Here is a 13079-nt window from a genome sequence, read left to right on the forward strand (position 1 = left end):
CTCTGAATAGGCACACACACAAATAATTCTTCTTTTGTCCCTTTTCCCCTTCAGGCTACTTATTCCTGCCTGCCATTTTCTTTAGGTTTTACATTCCCAGTGGAGCTCTCACGCCCTCTCCTTTATCCCCCGCTCCTGTTCCATTACTGCCCTCCAGACTCGTCCTATTTTCCACTGCATTCAACGCACTCTTCCCTGTATAGCCATGCTTCCCGACCTCATCCTCTCCTCTCTGCTCCTCCACGTATTCCATGAAGTCTTTTCCCCCACGCCCCTGCCTTTGTTTCCCCTCTTTCTCCGTCGACACTCTTTTCTCCTCCCCTCCTCTCCTCTCTTCCTCTGCTAGCTGCCCCTGCCCAAAGCAAAGGTTCCATGGGGCAAAGGCAGTGCTTCCACCCCACCAGCCCTGCCCTCCTGCGCAAACTCCAGGCTCTACACCTTTGAAAGGACACACGACAGACAAGTCTGCCAGGCGTCTCAAAGCAAAGTTAATGTTATTGCCATCATCTCCGTGCAGTCTCGGCATATAGGCCGTGTTAAGACTTCCACTGCCGTGGGAACCAGTACCAACGCACAAACAGGAAACAAATGAAGATACAGGGTCAGAATGAAGTGCAGTACCTTCCTGCCGGGAGGTTAAGATTCCAGGGCCTAAATGCAGGCAGCGTTTCTGACATTTGAGATGTGAAAGAGCACCCAAATTCCCATGCAAAGCAGGGAGATGTGAGGGAAGACCAACAGGAGGCTCATGTTCCTCTCAGGCGGCAGCAGCAGCCCACCCAGGACAACCCAGGGCATCCTTGTGGTTCAATCAAAGCATCAGAAAGCCCAAGCAAAAAGTAAACATCAAGGCCTAAGGGAAGAACGGGGGCGTTGGACCAGGTGATCTCCAGAGGCTCTTTCCAACCTCAATCATTCTGTGATTCTGTGATTCAAAATCACATTGTGACAAGGCAGAGTAATTCATTTGCTCAAAGATATGAGAAAGCAGGCTCCCAGGTAAACTAGCGACACGTATGAGGAGGGCTCGTATTTTTGAATAAAAAGCATCACATTTAGAAAAGAAGGCCCCTTCACTTAAGTAAAACAAAACAACACAAAACAACACAATTCTTATTACTCCTCTGCATTTGCTCTTGCAAGTTAGGGAATAACAGAAATCTGCTCTCAATGTCTGTAAAATTGTCGTGCAAAGGCCATTCATAAGGCTGAACAGTAACACTCTATTCTTGGGGCTCTCTCCACGTGAGAGAGAAATTTCCCTAAGTTGCCAAGGCAGCCCAGCCCAGTCTAGTCTAGCCGTCATTTTCCCAAATTCCCGATAAGCCTTCATGTCCAACAGACTCTGCTTAGGATGTGGAAATAAGGTCCCAGGCACATACAGAACGGTCAGCAAGAAATCATTCCTGACCAAGGGACTCCTCCCTGAGCAAAGCACTTCTTGTGCTTAGTGCCATGAGTCGTCTTGCTATTTCACTGCAGTGAAATTGCAATTACCCGTGTTTCAGTGCTGAACTGGGGTCTCAAGGAGTAGTGACAAAAAGTAGCTTTGCTGGATAGAAAAAATACTCTGTCCTGGTAGGCCTATGTGAGTGTTTGTACGCAGATGCATGGTGGGTGCAGAAGGAAATAGGCATCCCTAGTATGCTTAGTACCTAAAGGGAAACAAAACGGTCCCTTAAAGACAGTATGTTTGTGGGCCAAAACCTAGTTACTCAGAGCCTAGCACGAGCAGATCCTGCTTCAGAATAATGAAGGCACAGCAAAACTCTGCTGTGTGCAAAGGAGCAGCAAGGCGAGGGATGTATATGGGTGCAGCTCCCGCAGCACTTTTCCAAGCTGTATCCTCCACGGTCAGACTACGTTTGAGGCTTGTTTATGTGGCCTGCCTAGAAGCTGAACTGTCTGTGCAGTTGCTGTTTTCCTCTCTTGGGGAGCGAGTAATTTTAGATCAGACTCACTCCACCTGAGTCACGATGAGGGTAGATGGCAGGTGCAGAACTGGAAGGGACAGAATACGGTTGCAGAAAGTCAGCAACATTAGTATATCTGTCAGTCTATTAAGCAAGACCTGCCAGAGCAAAAAGCTCTCTCTCACTCAGTGACACGGGTAGAACATGGATACCTGACCTGAACCTTTGCTCAGAGAAATTGGTGTAAACTTGTGTTCCACGGCATACCACTGCACATTGATCTCCAAAGGTCCTGCAAGGAAATAGCAAAACAGAGTTGCCCTCCTTTACATGGGAAGGAAGTGACTCTGTGAGGAAGTGGGAGTCTGCCTACTTTTCGTCCCCAAAGTTGACGGCCAATCGTGTCTAGTATTTCACTGCTCAGAGTGACTCTGTCTGGCTTGAGAGCCGGGCCTGAGGGAGGGCACAGCATAGATGCTGGGCATTATCCAACCCTAAGCTAGGGGGTGCCTCTCCAAACACCCAGAACGGCTGCTCACGCTTCTCAGAAACTAATCGTAACTCCGTAAGCTCATCCCACAAAACACTCCTGGCCTAAATGAGCATTCACGGATGGAGCGCATGGGGTTCTTCCTACACAAACTGAAGGGGAGCAGGCGGCTGTACACTAGAGAGGAGGGCAACTGAATCTCAGTTCCTCTCCAGATAAGGATCATGAGCATGCACTGTGAAACTCAGAAGCAATAAATGTGAAACCAAGGGAAGGGAGTACATCCGTTGTATCTGTCTACCTGAGGCATCATTCAACTGTGGAACTCTCCAGGGGACTGCAGAAAATTATTTCATGATAATGAAAATGTATCATAAAGAGAAATAAAGAACTTGCACAGAACATCAATCTCACATTTCAGGGCATAAAGGCAACTACCAATTGACAGGGGTGACAAGAACTTTCCTCGGGGTATTTCTTCATGCAGTTGTATTCGACGTGGGTTTTCACACACTCCTTCTGAAATGTCTAGTGCTAGCCACTGACGGAGACTTCTAGGTGAACCATGGCTTTTCTATATATCCGTACAAAGAAAGCATTTCCTCAGCGGTTGTCACAGTTCTTCTACTGAAGTTTACCTGAGAATCCTAAGTTCACTTTGCCCAAGAAGTCAGAAAGTAAAGTTTCTGGTCATTCAGCTTGCATCCTCACAGCACAAAGTCACTTGGGTAACTGACTTGATTAAGAATTAGTACCCTGTTTTGAAAAGCAGAGGATCTCCCAACAGGACTTGGTGATTTGAGGTAGCAGAGGAAGCTGCATGGTGAAAAGCTGAATCCCTCTTACCGGGAGGATAATGCAAGTAACTCACAGGTCCATCTGTTCCAAGAGGTGATGAATCATGTTCAGAAGTACCCTCTTCAGATGGTTCCTTGATCATCTGGTGAATACAGAAGCAAATTTCTGTAACTAGAATTGACACGTGACATATAGCAGAAGAAAGCGACTGGGGAAAGAAAGGAAGGGAGAAGTTGTCACCCACTAAATGGAAAGGAAGAATAAAGGGGATGTTAGAGGTAAGCTGAAAACTGGCAACACCAAACCTAAACCAGGTACGCAGACCCACTGTGAGGCACGTGAAGTGGAAGCCCTTAAAACTATGGCCCATATTTAACAAAAATATGCAGAATTCCTCATGCTGCTGACAAAAGCTGATCAAACTCATAATGTTAGCCAGACACTATCTCACTCGTAAAAGGGCGGGACACCACAGGAAACATGAGCAAGCCGCTCGTGAGCATCTTTGATATCAGACCTCATTAGCAGCATGTCTGATATTTGAGAGAAAAACAACGGCATTAATTGATAGGGCCTAAAACTGTGTCTCCGTAACTACTATTGCAAACCTGCCCTTCATCAGACACGTATCTTACTTACACCTTTCAAGGATCCTTTACTCAGAGGAGAATAAACAAAATGGCTGAAGGCAAATTCTAGTGTCTAGAACAGGTGATGAGATGGGGTATGGTTCACTTCCAAATTAATCTGGCTCCTCTGATAAGACTGACTGCAGGTTAGTACATGCACTCACGTTCTTCTCACTTTACATTGGCCACACGAAAGCCGGGCATCCAGTTTTGACTAGTTGTCCGTTTTAGATAATCAAAGAAGAGAGGCAAGAACTGCTGGTATATGACACACCCCAGGTGCCTTAGATGGTGACTATATGAAAGAATAAATCACCATCTTTCCACCGGCTATGGGAAGAGCAGAGATGTTTAGCTCAGACTAGATGTCAAACCTTTCTCTGGCTGTAATTACCTTAGATGATTGCTACTTCACTCTTGTCCGTTCAGCATTCTTTCTGATGTTACTGCAGAAGCCCATTCAATTATTAATGAACAGGCATTAAAACCAGATGAAATACCATTATATTTGGCTCTACCAGTCTCTTGCTACAAAGGCTGGAGTCTGACTGAACCCCAGGATAGTCAATGAATGACAGGCAGAGAATGACCAAGACTAATACACATGAAGAGCAAACATTGTTTTCCGCTACAGGTTTGGTACTTTGGTTGAGCGGTACTCGTCAGAGAACTTCAGGGCATAAAACCTTTCAGCACATGGCTGTACCTGCTGATGTAGAGCAACGGCTCTAGAGCCTTTTCTTATCAATACTAATTAGTTTCTGCTATTGCTAATCTAAGGTAGGTTTGAATTCATGACAGGGAGTGAAGCAACCCTCAGTCACATTGCCATAAGGATGTGTCCCAGCTACAGCTTTTGTGTGAAAGACTTTTGCACATTTGAGACAGCTACAACTTCTTGGGTACAAGCGCCGGGTAGTCCAATGTAGCAATGCAGCGTATGACAAAATGCTGACCTGGTGTCAAGTCAGTTCAAGTCTTCTAGTGTGCTAGCAGTGGCTTTCTTAAGCACCCGTACAAGGAATCCTAGACCAAAGGTTGTATTTGCACAAAAAACTCCCATTCGAGATCAGATTATGTTGGTTTTGCTGCTGCTTATAGTCAAGCAAGTTAGAGTAGTGCTGACATGAGTATGTTTTTACTTACTACACCTCCAAGTGAAAGGCAGGCATCGGCAAAGAGCCGTTCGGTCTTCTCCATTTTGGCCTAGTTGTAGGCCACTTAGAAGCTAGACTTCTCTACGGTTTTTATTAAAAGGTTGTCTGTAAAGTTGTAAACAGTTGAAAAAGTTGTGAAGTTGGGCAGGGAAACTTCAGTATAGTCTATCACTATTTTTTTTGCAAAATTAAGGATTTGGGGTGAATTATTTTTCTTTTTTATACCTTTGCTTACTTCTGTGGGGCTTTCATCTTCCTTTTGCCAAAGTATGGTGACCCTCACACTTTCCCCATGACAGAGAACTAGAATTATGGTTTTCTGAACCATCAGCCCTCCTCGTGGAACTGCTCCGTTAGAATACATAGTAACAGAAGAGAAACAATTCTCCACTTGTTATTTTTTAATCACCTTAGCTGAGGTATTGGACGCTTCACAGTTATCAAAAGGTGAAGCCAAAAAAAAAAAGAAAAAAAAAAAAAAAAAAAAAGGATTTCAGCATTGAGAACTATTCATATTCCAGTCAGCATGTCGACAAAGAAGTCATGCAGTCTAGGAAGACCTGTGCACTTCTGTTCTGGGAAATAACTTGAATGACAGGCAGAGAATGACCAAGAATAATACACATGAAGAGGAAACATTCTTTTCCACTGACTGGATTATGAATAGTTTGCATATGACAAGGGGCAGAACAGATGACACATGAAAATTGGTATGGTGTCATACTGACGCTGGGATTCGGCTACCCCCCGCCCCATAAGTATTTCTGTTCATGCAAAGGGACTTTGGATGAGGACCTTTACAACAACCAGCCGGAGTAAGACATACAACCTTAGACAGTCAAGAAGACAGACATCAGGATCCCCTTTTCCTGAAAGGAATTCAAGATCGGTTTTCTTCAGAGGCGTACGCTGCTTAACAAGGGGGAAATCACTTGCTGGCACTCCCACCTACGTGTCCGTGTTCTGCCCCTTCTAGCCAGGTATTGCTACCTGTCCATCCCAAACAGTGTTTTCTTTTGTGAACAATTCATCTGAACTGAAAAACAGCACAAGGCTGCATATAGTTTTAAAAAGATTTGTTTGAGATAGGCGGTGATATCAACAGCGGAATTAGCCCTGTTCTACTATGACTAGCAGCAAATTAGAAGCACCTCATTTCGCATGGAACTTAAGAGAATCTCTTGCCGGTCTCACACTCTGCTTCACCTTACGGTCAGGTAACGGCAAGGTTACTTCGTGAATGATTTAGAACTGTCCACCTAAAAATGAAGAAATAGTAGAAAGATGCACCTCTTAACGAACAAAACCTTGCTCTAATGTAAAGCATCTCCAGCCTTCACAGACAATACTAAACTCATTCACCCTCTCTTTCTTATTCTTTTTTTTTTTTTCTTCTCTCCTGAAAAGTGCAAAAGTATGGGCACAGCCTAATGCAAACATTTTTTGTAAAATCACCTCCTCTAAAAACACAGTTTGCTCTGCTTTTTAGATTTAATTTCATCACTAGAGACTTCTCACACAATGTCAAGTTTCAGGACAACATGTACAGCAAGAAACATACACAAGTTTTAGGAATATAAAGTGACGTATTATTTCTGGAAGCGAGGACAACTTTTCTGCTCTCAGTTTCCTGCACTGGCCCTCAACTCTCTGCACTGAAAATCACTCTAAAGCGAGATGGCTTCTTTTCAAAGTTAAGAAATGCTGCTGTGAAAGAAACAATATCGGAGTTGTTACCGTAAGAGGTAGGTTCTTTCTTCCTCATAGAAACACGTCCTCAGCTCCCAATTCCTGTTGGCTTGATCCCGGCTCCCAAGCAGGACACAGACTCCTTTTTCCCTCTTCCAAGCACTGATTACTTCAATAGGCAGCCCCTTAGTGCTAGACCAGTAGTCCCAATAGCCAGTCACTACACTTTCTCTGCTTTCCACGCTATAACATAACTCCCCTCAAAGGACCGTTGGTGTTCCCCAGTGCTAGATACGGGCTGGAGCTTTCATGTGTCTCAGCAAGTCTCACTGCCCATTTCCTCATGGTGGGCAGCAGAGGGGAGGTGCTGCTCTCTCTCTGCTGACCAGCGATAGGACACGAGGAGATGGGATGAAGCTGCGTCAGGGGAAGGTCAGAGCGGGCATTAGGAACAGGTTCTCCACTGAGACGGTGGTTGGTCACTGGAACAGGCTCCCCAAGGAAGCGGTCACGGCACCAAGCCTGTCAGCACTGTTCAAGGAGCATCTGGACGACGCTGTTAGTCATATGGTTTAGTTTTAGGTAGTCCTGCGAGGAGCAGGGAGTTGAACTCGATGATCCCTATGGGCCCCTTCCAACTTGAGATATTCTATGATTCTTTTTTATCATGTTTGGCAGTAAGATGGCAAAGAGTATGAAGCCAAAACTCAGGTCAGTAAGATAAGGAGTCTGCTTTTGTTGCTAAATATTGCACGGATATTTCAATAAGGTCATGAGATGCTACACTACTGGTTAATTCACACCAGGAAGAACTGGTTGTGGATGTGAAGGTCAGGGCCAGCCTTGACTACAGTGACCATGAGACACTGGACTTCACGACCCTGAGAAGCAATATCAAGGCAAAAACCAGGACCACAACCCTGGAATATCAGGAGAGCAGACTTTGGCCTCTTCAGGAATCTGCTTCGAGAAAATACCATGGAATATGGTCCAGGAAAGAAGAAGGTTCCGTGATATGGAATGATATTCAAGAATCACCTCCTTGAAGATCAAGAAACCTGCATCCCAACAAGTAGGAAATCAAATGCAGCAGGAGACTGGCACGAGTGAGTAAGGAGCTCCTAAATGAACTCAGACATGAAAAGGAAGTGAGTAAGGAGTGGAAGCCAGGACAGATGACCCAGGAGGACTAGAGAGTGGCTGGCTGATCTTGCAGGCATAGGACCAGAAAAGCTGAGGTAGACCTGCAGTTGAATCAACAACATTTCTGGATGTGAACACATGGAGGTAAGTTTTTGTTATTAATAGGTTTTCCTTATCAATTTAAAAAGAGAAACAGGGCCTTCATGGGAAACTAATCCTTGCAGGTTTAAATTTAGATTTTTCTCTGAAAATGCAGAAAGTGGCATTGCCATCTAATTATTTCTCATTTAATAATAAATTACCAAGGTAGAGTAACCATGGAAACCCGTGGAACAGTCAATTTCTTTTATAATTTTAGCTCCTATTGCTGTGGCATGGTGACAGTTGTCCTTATTTGATTTGAGTTACTGACTTCTTTTCTTGATTTGTCTTTGAATATTGTGGTTGATGACATGGTTTCACAGGGTTTTGATCCCTGATGGTAATAACAAGGGATAAATAGAAGATATTAGTCACATGTCTGCCTTTATTACAGAAGATAGCTTGTAACAATGTTCTTGCAAAAATTCTGTTACATTGAAGTCCCTATTCCCCTTAAACCATCAGTCACTGCATTTTAAATTAAAGGATTTTTGGTAAATGAGAGTCAGTGCTTTTCCTGCTAATGTGCAATGCAGTTCTTATCTTGATCTTGCTGAACAGAAGAGCTGTATTTTTGCCTAATACTGTAAATTGTCTGGGATACACTCCCTGCAACTCTGGCAACGAAGAAAAAAGTTACCTTACTAGGCCCTTGATGCTTTACTTTAATAAGGAGGAAAAGCATATTGATCAAAAAGAGGCTCTTTGTACATATGTCCATAAAACAAACTGCCTGAGCAGGACCTCTGAGAACAAGGAAAGAGAATATGTCATCCTACAAGGAACTTCAGGCAGGGGAGTGTTAGCAGAGCTAACTCTTGTCTTTGGCAAGAATGAGTCACTTACCGGGTGACTAAGAGAAAAAGTTGGAGGGTTATGAAAGCGGATTAATGACATATATCTTGGCACCTAAAAGAGAATATGTGAAAAGGCAGAGAGGTCGGGGGAATAGGCTTTGTGGAGATACATCTTTCATTTAACTACCGTAAGCTGGAAAAAGACTGTGAGCACAGATGCTTCTGGGTCTGCCAGAGTCCCAGAAGACTTATGTATAGAGTAGTAAGTCCCAACAATCAATCTTGAAATGGGAGTAAATGTGAGATACACCCCTTCCCTTCCCTTCCCTTCCCTTCCCTTCCCTTCCCTTCCCTTCCCTTCCCTTCCCTTCCCTTCCCTTCCCTTCCCTTCCCTTCCCTTCCCTTCCCTTCCCTTCCCTTCCCTTCCCTTCCCTTCCCTTCCCTTCCCTTCCCTTCCCTTCCCTTCCCTTCCCTTCGTTTCCCTTCCCTTCCCTTCCCTTCCCTTCCCTTCCCTTCCCTTCCCTTCCCTTCCCTTCCCTTCCCTTCCCTTCCCTTCCCCTCCCTTCCCTTCCCTTCCCTTCCCTTCCCTTCCCTTCCCTTCCCTTCCCTTCCCTTCCCTTCCCTTCCCTTCCCTTCCCTTCCCTTCCCTTCCCTTCCCTTCCCTTCCCTTCCCTTCCCTTCCCTTCCCTTCCCTTCCCTTCCCTTCCCTTCCCTTCCCTTCCCTTCCTTCTTGTCCTCCCAATGCATCATGCAGCTAGCATACCAAACTTCACTCTCGGTTACCTGGGACCAAGGTCTGTAGGACTGATGTTCCTGCCAACAGCTGCAGGATGGGTAGCCCTCCAGAAATGATCCGTGGCAACCACGTTGCTGTGCATATGCTCTTCAATTGCTCTTGCACTCTGTGTTTGCTCCACTATTGTGGTTTCTTCACCAGTTCAGAGCTTACATGTTTTCCACTCTATAGTCCTTCACTACATCTTTACAGTGCACTGTACTGAACAATATATTCTCCCTTTATTGACATATTCTGTGAACAGGAGCTTCTACTGAGTTCAGAGCTTCTTCATTTGCCTTTAATTCAGACAAGGCTGCTCTTCAATTATCACAACTGTTTGCTCATCCCCCACTGCAGCTCAGCAGAGTCCACACCAAGATGGACCATTATTTTTCTCTCTTAAAGATATTTATTTTTTGCTGTGACTGTTGTGTTATCTCCATGTACCATGTTTAGCTCCATCCAGAACTACTTCTATTCTAGTTGCAAATATCATAGGCCAGATTTTGTTACACTGAGTTAGCCAGTGTAACACCTGTCTTAGGTACACTCTCATCTTCCTCTTAAAAAATGGTCTTGTTGCCATTATCAGTGCACCTTGGTCAATGGGAGTTATTCAGAGTTTCAGCTAGATGTGGTCTGGGGGAGATTAAATGACAGTGACTAAAACACTGGTTAATATACTGTTGTCCAGCTATCAGCCTTTGTGGCACTTTCAACAGGGACAATGATGAGAGATTTTTCAGGTTGTTTCCTAATACAGCCTCTGTAGTTGGATTCTGATTTTTTTAGCCTCCAACTGGAGGCTACAAAAATTGATCAGTCCCCATCTTATATTGATCTGCCAGCTGTTGTAGTGTTAAGTCTACCTTGGAACCCTCTGATAAAACAAAATAACAACAAAACAATTGGATTTCTCTGCTGACATCCAGTGAACTCTGGTTTTGTGTCAAATGTCTATATCCCTTCCCACAGCAGAGCTTGACCCTCTCGTGCCACTTGCAGCTCTGTAGACCCTCAGAGATGTTCCTTCTAAAACTGGTTAATTGACTTGAAAATGCATTTTGAGGACCTATTTTTAGACTGGTCACCTTCAACTATGGAGATGACTGGAATGTCATAGGTTGACAGTCATTTTTAAGACTCACTCTTGTTCTTGACTGGGTAAGAGAATTTCCCACTCTTACCCAGACTGTATTAGCAAATTAAATACTAGTATTTCAAGGAGTCTGATGCAAATATGCTTTCTTCTAGTGTTGAACTAGAAACCTGTGCTACTATATGTGTCTCTTCATCCTTAGGGCAATGCTGCAAAGAAGAAGCAGAAGACCAAACATGCATGTTAGACAACGATTACTGCTAAAGCGGCAAGACACAGACTTTGGGACACACACTGCAGCCCTGTGTTCTTGGAGACCACAGCCACTGCAGAAAGAGCAAGTATCTTGTTGGCAAGTGGTTACGGGGACCATAAGGGCTGTTATATGCAAACTGCTTTTCTGAACCTAGTAGGCCAGTAAACATGTCTCCCACTAGGGTAGAAGGCACCCACTAGACCCCCTGGAAGGGATTTCTCAGTTACTGCAGCACCCTGAAGAGCAAGAGGCTGTTGAACACAAGAAGGATGTTTCCCAGGCATTCCACTAGCTGTACTCCCAAACACTGAGGAGGCATTTGAACGCCCAGATTTACCCCACTGTCAAATGTAGCAGAAGTGGTAGAGGAGCTGGCAGATCACCCCATGGCTTCTGTGGTGCATATTCAGCAATGGGAATGGCTGATTCTGAGGTTCAAGGCTAGAGAATATGTAGGAGACCACAGCTCAGTTAATTTAGATCAGATGTCACTACATGAAGCTACATTTGTTTGGGGTGCAGAGCAGATTTTTGGTTATTTACACCATCTGTTTGAACCTGGTGATTATGCTGAGCTCTGTCTTGAAATTGCCAGCATGCTTAACTCTTTGTAATATCATACTATTAATTTATGCTATATGAAGTCTGTGAAATTTTTAGACTTGGTCAGTACTGTTTTGCAAAGTAAAAGAGAACTGTGTTTTGATCAGTCTTTCTGCCTAGCAACCATTATTGTAAAAGCCATTAGGAATGGGGTATACAGAACCTTACAGTCTATCTTCTATTCCAAAACTATGGACAAAAAGTGGTGTTATTTAATTCATCTAAATGACAGTCACAATAATTTCTGTTTTGCTGGGAGTCTTACACAGCTTATGGCTGTGAGGGATCTAACAGATGCAGAACTGTTAAGCAGAGCAAAAGAGCTACATGACAAACTGGGGTGGGCTGTGCACAGGAAGGTCATGTTGAGTGAAATCTCCTTGTTTGAGAATCTGCAACATGTAAATATACTCATCATCCTCCTGTCCAGGGGGAAAAAGGGTTGGGAGACTTTTAAGCCAAATGATGGTTTTCAATATTGCAAGATCTGCTTCCTCCTTTTACACAACTAACAGCCCTGGGAAATGTTTGCAGAGGCACAAGGCCCTGGCTGTTAAAAAATGAATTGATTATTTGGCTGATATTTCTGTGAAAAGTGTAAAGCCTATGTAGAAAAACATCACAAATGTAAAGTCTGGAAGTGCAGGCTGTGCTGTGAACAGATCTGCTAATGTAAACCAGCACTGGTGTTTGATGCCCATGATCAAAAAATCCAGAGGCAGGGCAGGGCAGGGTTGTATTATCAATGACATGGAATGTGTGCAGGAAATGGGGACACATAACCCAAACTACATTTTTGTCGTGGAGTTAGCACTAGATGCCCCTTGGGATGAAGAAGGAGCAGAAAAGAAAACTGGATGAGAATGGCAGGACACATGTCTTGTGGACTTTGTTCAGTTGTTTGTGGACACAAAGTTTTGGAGCTACACTTTCCTAGCACATAATGCCGAAGGCTGGGATGGCTACTTGGTTGTTAGTCAGCTTCTGAAGGTAAGAGTGTATGTGCAGTTTGTCACCCAGGGCAGTGAACTTGTATGCACAGAAGTACCCAGCTTGAGTATATGGTTCATTGACTCTTTAAATTTTCTACCCATGAAATTAGGCAGCTCCCCCCAAGCTTTCGGTATGGTGGTCTGCAAAGGTTATTTCCCTCATTTTTTCAGCATTGCTGAAAACCAAATTTATGTGGGGCCTCTTCTACCACTGGCATATTATGGGGTGGACAGCATGATGCTTGAAGAGAAAACACAGTTCTTGGCATGGCACAGAGCTAGTCAGGACATTTTTGACTTGCAAAAACAACTGAGTTACTATTGCCAGCAAGATACAAAAGCTTTTGAAATCATACAGGAATGAGATTATGGTCCACTCACTAGTTCATGTTTATTAAACCTAATGTGGTAGCACTCTTACTTCAGAGAGCGATCATTTGAGGAAAAAGAGATATACAATCCCCTTCAATGGCATATATATATGTGGCTGAAAAGGAAAATATAAAAATATGTCAAGCATTATGTGGTGGTGAATATCAAATGGGATCCTACTTCTTAAATGTCTATGCAGTTATTGATGGGGGTGCCAACAGC

At 44.0% G+C, this 13079-nt stretch overlaps 1 protein-coding gene across 1 annotated transcript in view; it reads left to right on the forward strand.

The window, feature by feature from the left end:
* SPATA6L (spermatogenesis associated 6 like) overlaps positions 1 to 12852 on the forward strand; it is a 48292-nt gene extending 35440 nt beyond the window's left edge. Inside the window, exon 5 of the mRNA XM_075740383.1 lies at positions 10837 to 12852. The gene's annotated coding sequence lies outside the window, so the exon portion shown is untranslated. The remainder of the gene's footprint in view (positions 1 to 10836) is intronic.
* Positions 12853 to 13079: the final 227 nt, after the last annotated feature.

This window comes from Balearica regulorum, chromosome Z, assembly GCF_011004875.1.
Source record: "Balearica regulorum gibbericeps isolate bBalReg1 chromosome Z, bBalReg1.pri, whole genome shotgun sequence".
Taxonomy (NCBI): Eukaryota; Metazoa; Chordata; class Aves; order Gruiformes; family Gruidae; genus Balearica; species Balearica regulorum.